The following is a 10,116-nucleotide window of genomic DNA, read 5'->3' on the forward strand; positions in this document are numbered from 1 at the left end:
CATCAGGCCCGGGTTTCAGCTGGAGAGTTGAAAATGCAACTGGTTGACAAGTTTCTCTGAGGAGCAAATGAGTAAGGAAATACATTATTAGCAGGATGGAAAGGGGCCACATGGCCAAGTTGGTGCAGGGAGCACAGCCAGGGGTGGGTAAGCTGCTTGCCTGCCCGTTTCATAAGCTGGGATTGCTTCTCCGCAATGGTTGGAGCTTTGCTCATCAGTGATGTTTGTGTGGATTTATTATTATTTCTAAAGAAGATCTGGAAGATTAAAGTGTGGTACTTGGGCCAGATCGGGTCTCAGATTTCACCTCCCTCTGGGCCTAACTCCAAAACCAAAAGCAGAGGCAGCAATGTCTGTCTGTGGGAAACCTGCCCCAGAGAAACTGACCCCACAGAACAGAACCTATCTGCACTGCATTCTCAACCATCTGGGATTTTCACACTAACTCTTCTGTGATTTTCTATGCCAGATGTACATGCCGGGCACCTCACACCCTCAACAGCCATTGGTGGCAGGGTGGCCTCTTTGCTCCTGTTTTTTCCCCATTTGGATCCATTTTTACAGTTCCCCACAGCAGGTTTTTCCCAGACCAACACCCCCAGCCCTGGGAGCAGCCCCAGGATCCCACTTAGCCCTGCTTTGCTCACTGCCTGCTTCCCTTTCCATGGGGGTACAGACCAGGGTTGCTTCTCAGTGCTGCATCCTCACATTCCCCCAAGCACCGTGAGGTGTGTGCAGCATCCCAGCCTGCAGCCTGAAATAATTCACATCTCCTCCAGAGGCACAGCTCTGTGAGAGCAAATATCCGTGCTGCTGTGGAGCTGGTTTGTTGTTTCTGCAATCAAATAAAACTATTTCTGCAGGGTTAAAGAGTTTCACGCCATTCCAGTAGTGATACACATACTCCCCCCCTCCCACTCCCCAGTACATGTATACAAACACACACGATTTATTATGTTGCACTCAAGGGCTGTGCCTACACGAATGTCAATTGCCATTATTTGAACTCTTCAGATCATTTGAAGGTGTCGTGGGGAAATTTTGCATAGGAAACATACATTTATTTGACCTAAGGGGTCGTTGGAAAGGCTGCCGTAGCAGTGCTGATGTTGGCTTTATTTTGGTAAGCTGCATTAGGGATAAATTTGGTGCAGCTTAAAAAAACACACACTTACCTTCCTGCAGCTCTTGAAGAGGCAGAGCAGCTTGGGAGCCCGGCCTTTTCATGACTTTCAAGACAAATCCACTCAAAAAGGAAAGATTAAATTAAAAACAGGCTGCCTTGATATGCTCAAAACGGGAGCCTGGCTGCAGGGAAGAGGTCTGAAGAGCTCAGTTTGAGCAACTACAGGCATAACATGCAGAGAGGGCTTTGAACACAAAGCGTGGCTTAATGGAAGGTGTTCCTCTCCATCCTGAGAGCCTCTGCACAGGCCTTGGGACAATGTGGCTGCAGCCACACAGAGCCAACCTTCATCCCAGCCTGCTCTCCTCTGCAGCTCTCCAACATCGTGGTGATTTCAGGGCTGCAGCTTTAGGAAAGCAGCACAGGGCTGCTGGTGCATGGTGACAGTGATGAGAAGCAGCTGAGGCTTCTGTCACCCCCAGTAACTCCCAGAATTGCAGGGACAAGAAGAGAAATGACACCACTCACGGGAAGAAATTGTTTTAGACATTAAATTACATGTCGTGACTTCCATACGCAGCTCCCAAACCCAAATATTTATGCATGGGCTCAGGGATTCTGTTCCCAAATCCAGAATTTTGCCTTTACTCTGAAAATCTGCCTCATCTGATGGACCTGACTATTTTCTGAATGTAGAGTGCGTCCATAAAGAGAAGGAAAACATTAATATTGACAGAAGAGATCTGAACACTTTGCCCAAAATTGTGACCCTTACTAAGAGCTGGAATCTGTGCAATCTGTTTAATTAACTCAAACTCGTATGCAACTTCAGCTGCGTATCTGTACTGCTCCAAAACACAGCAAGACCATTCTTTTCTTTCTTCTTTTTGTTTTTGTTTTCCCCCCTTTCTCTTTTCCTTTTATGGGCCAGAAATTGGGAGGGAGGCTTGGACGTTTCCCTGGGACCTGCTCTCAATTAGTGTTCTCTTCATTTGGTTACACAGCAATTCTCCCTCATCGTGTGGCCAACCCACGGGCATCACTCGCTCCCTCGAGACCGAGGTGATTATTTCATCCAGCACCATCTGCACTTTGGGATCTCAGCTAATCCTGTGCTCTCTAAACAATCCATTCTCGACGCTGTTGCTGCTGCTTCGCTGTTGCCTTCAGCACATTCATGCTCATTCGTTCTCTTTCATTCCAGCTGTGTGACAATCATGGGCACAACTCCATGTTTTGATTCACTTTTTTGCACTAACGGTTCAGAGCCCTCCTTGTTTCCCTCATTTCATGGTGTATGAACTGTGCACTTTCTTGTTTTTACCCTCATCCTTCTTTTCCCTTTCTTCTCCATTCAACCTTTATTTTACTCCCTTTGTAACATGAAAGAAAAAGGTCCCTACTGTTCTTGGTGGCTTTTTTCCTATGATTATTTGCCATACTGTTTCTGTAGCTCCAAGTTCCTCACAAAAACCTCAAATGCTTTTTCTACTTAAAGCAATTGTTTAAGGACGTCATCCTGAGCCTGACGTCAGACTTGTGTAAGTCAGGAGTAACTGCAAGGAACAGCACATAAAGCGAAGTGATGCAAATACTTGAATGCTTTTCAGTTCCATTCTTTAATTCCCAACTGCAAAGCATCTTATTCTGAAGCCTTACAAATAAGAAGCACACAAATGGTGCACGGTGAGGTCAGAGGGAGCCTGGCACGCACCTCCTGAATCACACACACACCAGAGCCTCATCCAGGAGCTCCTGTGGCACTCATGGAACACATTCCATCCCAACAGCTGGTGGGATAAAAAGACCGGTTGTCTAACTCTTAAAACAACGTTTGATCCATCTTGATCTGCAGATGGCAAATACTTGCATGGAAACAGAGTGAACAAGCAGTTTTCTCTCTTCTCTACATCTCCAGCAAGCATCTCCACTCCTATGTCTTTATATCTTGCCTAGCTCCATGAAAATCTGCATCTGCATGCAGCACCAAGCTTTTGCAGACTTCATTTGCAAGATCCAGCTCTTCTAGGCAGCAGATCTTGCAGAACATTTCGATCAAGTCCCAGCATAATGGCTTTTTTTTCCTGCTGTTGTATCGGTTCATCAGGATAAACAAGATGCAGATAAGCCCCACATCCTACACACACCTCTCACACTGCGTGTGTAACCCACAAACTGTGTAACGGCCGCAAACTGATGCTGCCTCAGCAGATCATTTCACTAACAGAAAAGAAATCGTTTCACTTTGCAAGATAATTAAACCTTTTTCTTTCATGTTTGCTCCAACCAGATTGCAAAACTAGTTGGACCTGGTTTACAAAAAAGATAACCTTTTTGATGTTCAAAGGAAGAGATTGGTTCCATTACTTGCATTAGTCAGAGCTGTCCGTGCTGTGGCCTTCGGAATAAAGGAGAAATGTACTTTAGAGAGATCTGAGTAACACACTTTACTCACCACATTTTTGTATTATATTGCTTCTTGACTGTTTCAGCTTACTCTGTATCTGTGCACTTTATTTTAAGCACTCCAGAAGTGGATGACAGGTCTGGGGGAGAAAAGATAGAATCCAGCCAGCGTCCTGCAAATGCATCTTCAAATAATGCTTTAAAACCGAAAATTACATTTGAAATGGCATTTTCTGTGTTTCCAAGGGTGAAGTATTCCAATGGTGATGGATGGAATAGAACATTGCCTGACGTTAGAAATGCTTTCCATGTTTGTCGATCTTATTTTCAGCTGGAAACACTAAAATGCTCCTGATCACCCGGAACAAGTAGTGATGCAAATGGATGTCTTGTAATACATTACTAAGTGAATAGTTGCATCATTTTCACACACTTCAAAAATGTGTTCCCTTTATTTTGTTTAGCAACATTGGATTCAGTTCAGCTCTTCCTCATTCTGGTATTTTAATATGATTTCCCTCTAAAAGAAAAGAATTGCACATCCCCGTCTGTGTCTCCTCTCTCAGTTTAACACGTTGATATTTTAATAGCCAGGCTCAGTCAGATTAGTTGGACAATTAGCAGTTCTAACACAGACTTTTCCAAAATGTCTCAAAACCAGGTGGTGGAATGGAGGTAACATTGCTAGTGCTGCATGGGCTCCATTCCCTAACCCAGCACAGCCCTCAGTGCTGACCTCAGGGTCTCCTGAATGCTGGCAGTGTTGGAGCATCACCCTCCGTCAGCCCTTAAAGCATACAGGTATTCCTATAGGAGGAACAGTTGCTTTCTGACAAATGCCACCGGGTCCTGAGATCAGTTTTGCTTCTTGCACACATGTTGAAGAATCCCAAAGGGGGGTTAAATACATTCCTGATAACACACGGCTTGGATGCCACGAGTTTTTCAAGGTTTTCCTATTTTGCAAAAGAAAAAATCCTTAAATAACAGAGTTAGGCCCTTTTTTTAGAAGAGAAATGAGATGGAAAACTGCACAAGCAGAACTGTGCTACGACTGCTTACATCAGGATGCATTAATTTGATTTGTTGTCGATTTGACTTCCACCCATTTGGTGTTTTGAATAACGAGTTATGGGCTCTCCTATGTCTTAAACACATCATCCACTCTCCAAAGCTAACGTTAGAAATTCTCAGCACAGATGCAAAGTATTCATTCTCTGCCAAAACCTGCTTTTGTTTTCTGTTGGTTTGAGGGGGATTCATCAGCCTGCAGCCGCCTTGGCCAACCAGTTACCATTTGTTATGATACATGGAAAATTAAACTTTAAAGTCCAACAGGTCAAGAGCCATAAGCTTGAATGGAGGAAGACAGCAGTACAATTATGGGAAACAGCATCTCACACAAAACGTCCTCAGAGCTGAGGGGCATTTGGGCAGGTTGGAAGCACGCACATCTTCCTAACGGGGTCCCAAATAAGAGCTGTGTGTGTGCACTGCTGTGCGTGCATCCCTGTGCATTTCTGTCCAACTGAGATCAGTGCTTGAGTTTCAAAATAAGTACAAAAAGGAGAATTTTCCAGTTTGTATCCTCTGGCAAATGCAATTTCCCTCCCAACACACATTAAATTCATTTAGCCTAGTGCATTTTTAATAGACATTATTCATCTATTACCTTAATGAGCTTGTGGTGAAAGCATATTGCCTCCCAATTTTAACAAAAGCAGTCTAATATTGCTACAGCTTTTTCCCCTTTTGCCTTCTAAGGCAGCAGCACGGAGAGGGGAAGAAAAAAAGCTATAGAAATGGATAAGGTTTTTATTCTGTGTCACAACACTACATTAAGAATAAAACCTTCCACTTAAACACTTAAATGAAAACATCGAGAAACTAATTTACCATTTGTAACCACATGATTTAAGTAGGAGCAGCTTTAATTTTCTTCCCATTTTCCTCATATTCAATGTGAGCCCACATTAGATTTCACTGGCTCAAATCACAACACTTAAAGCCACTTTCATTTTCTTTTTGATTAAATAATTGAAATTCCTGTCACTGCCTGCACTTTACTAGCACACAAATTTTATGTGTAAAGATAAATACTCTTTCTTTCTCCCTTCTCTGCTTGTAGGAGTTTTTTTGTGTGTGTTTTTTTTTTTTTCTTCCCAGTTTAATCTTAAAAGCAGGCAAGGTTTACTTTATTGATGGTTCCATAAAATGGATCAGTACTCCATTCACCTATTTCATGGAATTATACCGCTCCCATTAAGTGATTGTTTGGAGAAATTATGGAAAGCCATCTTCTCTAATTTAGCTGCCGTCGTTGTGAGGTTGTTGCCATCCAAGCCGAAAAGAACATGAGGCCGAGTTACCCGTGTGCACATCGTTGATGGCAGAAGCCTTGATTTTTATTGGAGTATTTGTTTCAATTAGGGTAACAAGTTTTATTCATGCCCCCTCATCAGTCAGTAAGGCTTGGAGGGACGCGGCGCTGCTGCGCCTGGCTCTGCTGTTGGGCAGACACAGCAAGGCTGGCTTCTTCCCTCTGCTTTTCACCTCCAGCAGTGGTGAAGAGCCTCTAGGCCAGCCCTCGATGGGCATTCTGGCCCAGATTTGGGCCATGATAAATCCTGCTGCAGCTTTGGGTGTCGTGGTGTCACTGCTTTGCAGTGTCAGCTCAGGGTTTGGCTCCGAACGCAGCTTAGTGCAGGAGATTCAGTGCACGGTAACAGGTCATCGCCTGGAGGTCAGCAAAGTGAACTTGGAGAGGTTGGAGCACCTGTTAATTCTCAGTGCCTCCACGTGCAGCCCCACAGTGAGCCTGGGGAAGCAGTGGAGACAGAAAGCAGTTGGAGCTGTGCTGGGCCTCACCGTCAGCCTGCAGCCGTCTGGCATTGGCTCTGCTCACCCACAGCCATTGCAGGGCCATGAGGGAGTGAGGACCTGCTGCTGTGATGGCAGACAGGAAACATAGACACACATCAGTAAGGAACCAGCCTTCCAGGAACAACCTGCTTCTATAACCGACATGCATCGTGTTTCCCAGCAAGAAACTGCCATTCCATTGCTATGAGTTCTCTCCTTGTCTGACACTTTTTTTTTTCCTGGGTGGTGCTTACAAAGTATAGAGACCCTTACAGCATCACACAGGAGAAACAGCAACCAGAAGGAGGCATCTGGAGCAGGAAGATTTCTCCCTTTTCTACAGCAGTAAAAATAAGGGCGCAGTGCATTGCCTGTTGCTTTGCACCAATATGAAATAACACAGGGCATAGACAGGTATGGCCTGAAATGCAAACAGGCCCTGTGGATGTGTCTGCTGTTACCCAGCACAACACAGGCTTTCAGAGCCACAAACATCAAGAACAAGAGTGCTTCTGCTGATATTACACACAGAAAAGTCAAATGAAGTCAAGCCAGTTCGTAAAACTGTTCAGTGCTAGGAGCCACATTATGCTCCAGCCTTGCAGACAACACTGCATGAAGACAGGCTGGCAGCCAGCTACAGAGCTCATCTCACCACCTCTCTGCCCCTGACAGCTCTGACTGCCACCTGACTTCTTCTGGTTCCCTCTCCCATAGCAAACATGATTTACAGGTGCTCCATAACTTGGCAGCAATGCCAGCCCAATAAGAAGTTTTGCACACTTAAATGCACCCCTGTTTTCTTAGAAGGAAAAGCCAGGATATTTTTACAACTCCTATGGAAGAGTAATATCTTACTTCTGACCTCACACCCCCTTTAAGAGCCAGTGGCTATTGAGAAAAGATTCAGGAGCTTCCAAGAGCACTCAGGTTTTCAAACTGTACCAGCTGAGCTTATGAACCTGCTGCCTTTCATTACCAACCCTTCCATGCTTGCCACAAATGAAAAAGGAAAATTTTGTTTTTATCTCGATGTCAATCCCTTTCCAAACAATTGGAAGCCTTCCTGATATTCTTGAATATGCCTTTTCAATTAAATGTTTGAATATATACATATATATTAAAAATATATATACTTTTTCAAGGGAAATCTGTCACCTGCATTTGCAAGTAAGTTAGGTCCAAAAGTTAGAGGCCTTTCTGTGAACAAGGTCAGCCTCAGCTTTTAATTCTGAAAAGAGGACCGAGAAACAGAAGAAAAACATCTTTGTTATCACCCCTCCTTTTCCCTGCAACTATTCACCCTGGAGGACATTGTTACCATATAATAACTGGCCATGTCAGAATCAATTAGGCAACTCATAATAAAGCAGATGCTGCTATTGTGAAGATGATGCAGCGAAAGTATGGGGATAGGAAGATCCTCAGTGCAGCCCAGGCTAAGCAGATATGATGCTAATTGAATTCTTGTTGGCAATTTTTCACCCCTAAGTGAACAAGAAAGAGAAGAATCTTTGAGTCTCATCTGTTCAGCTTGTGAACAGAAAAATGTTTTCAAGCCAGTAAATGAGCAACCTAATCCACAGAGAAGCTAGCAGGAGGGGCTTCTTTCAAAACAGTACCACCTCAAAACCCTGCTATGTTGAATGTGAGCCGTGACCCTTTACCAACCAGCAGCAGTAGTCAGGGAGCTGGTTATTTTGTTTAAGCAGAAGGAAACTCAGTAATGCTGTGTTTTTTGCTTGGTTAGAGGCTGCAGATCCCACACGAGGGAGCTTTTCACTCTCCCACCAGCCTGCTGCTCATGCCAGGGCTCTTAAGGACTTTAGGAGGTTCCAACAGCACCAAGATTTCAAACACAAACAGCAGAAGGACTTAATTGGACCCTGAACACCCAAATTAAAAACCACTGCTTTTTATGCCTGTGTTCTGCTAAAACCACGGCCAGAAACTTGCCAAGTTTCTCTCCTTTTCCTCTAAAACTCCTCAGGGAAGAGGAAAAACCAACTCAGAGCCCCACTGCAGAGATCCTGGAGCCCAGGAGAGGGATGGAGAGCTGCCCAGAGCTTCAGGTGCCAGCTGGCAAGTGGAGCCTTACCAAGCCAGAGGTGAGGGCTCCTCGGTTTTAGTGTGGACTGAAGCCTGTATTGTATGGTTAAATCTGTTGGGTGTTATTATTATTATTTTTTTTTGGCTAACATCCTTGCCTTTTAATGCTCCTGACACAAAAGGAGTGATTTCTCCACCTCACAGTCATCAATGAGCAATTAAGTCTCTTCTAGTAACTCTATGCTGAGGAGGCCTTTTAAATTAAAATATTTTCTGTATGATTTTGTTAGCTGCTAAATGAAGATAGGGAAAAACAGGCTAATTACAGCTACCCTAATTAAGCTCCTACAATAACCCATAATTACACCATATTTATCACCTTTGTGTTGGACTCCTTAACCTGTTGTGGTTTGTAAGCATCATGTCTGCATCGGGGGCTGCAAGCTAACATCTCTGTGGCCCGGCCAGATTTTTCATTGAAAGTGTGGAAACAAACTCTCTGTTTGTGAAACTGTAATTAGGGTAATTTATGAGGCTACCCTATGAACAGCAAAGCCAGGTTAGTGAGTTGGGCTGGGTACACAAAGTGACTCTAAGTGTACTTTAATAAAGAGAAAGTGCAGCATTAACTTCTGAGCAACGCCGACAAAAGGGGTTTGAGGAGGCAGAGCAGAATCATACCCAGGCCTGAGGTTGATGCATCCCTGAAGCAGCCACAGGCACAGCTCCTCCTGCCTCAGTTTCCCCACCTGCCTGGCCTGCTCCCACAGCATCCCTTCCTCACCCCAGCCCCTGCTGCCTGTGCTGAGCCCACATCAACCAGCGCAGCCCACCTGGAGAAAAGGAAAAGCTCAGCTTACAGCTGCTCCAGGTCTTCCCTTGCATCCCTTCATCCTTGGGCTGGGAATGAACATGATGGGTCAAGGAAGGGAGCACCCAAGAGAGCCATAAAGCCATCAGCATCCTCCAAAGGAACTGCAGTGGGGTGAGCTGGACACGGGCACAGCATCTCATCTCTCAGCAGGGCTGGTGCCACTTTTCCAACTTTTCCCCTTCTGCTTACAGCCTGCCCTGCCTCAAAGCTCTATCACCACTGCGGTGGCGTTTGCCCTGCAGCTGACAACGCGATCTTTCAGCTCCTTTTCTTTGACAAGAGAACAGCGAACAGAGAAGCAGCCCTTCTCAAGCAAACACCAGCCCAGAAGGGATGCGGTGTGCGGGGCACAGCGGGGCCGGGCTCCATCTGGCGGCCCCGCAGCGAAAGGTGCAGGGCTGCAGCGCTGGGGCTGCGCTGAGCTCCGGAGTGACTCCTCTTCTCGGGTTGCCCCAAGCGCTGCCCCCAGACAGAGCTGCCTTCCCCTGGGTAAGGCTCCTTTGCTGCCTCAAACTTCCCGGCGAGGTGGGCTGCTATTTCTGCATCCCTTACCCTGACATTTCTCTTTTCCCCCACCGTTTTCTCTTCCTCCTGGGTCATTTCTGTGCTCTTTCAGCCTTATTTATGTTACTAAGCTGTGGAGACTTCAGTAGAAGCCAATCGATGCCACAGTGTTTATGAGTGGTGAAGTCCATCATAAGGAAATGAAACAGCCCCCCATAAGGAAGGGTGTAATCTCTGCACTAAACAACACTGCCTTCGTGGAGATACTCAGAGGAGGAAAAAGAGAAACGTGTTA

The sequence above is a fragment of the Tympanuchus pallidicinctus genome, unplaced genomic scaffold, assembly GCF_026119805.1.
Source record: "Tympanuchus pallidicinctus isolate F22 unplaced genomic scaffold, pur_lepc_1.0 scaffold30, whole genome shotgun sequence".
NCBI lineage: Eukaryota > Metazoa > Chordata > Aves > Galliformes > Phasianidae > Tympanuchus > Tympanuchus pallidicinctus.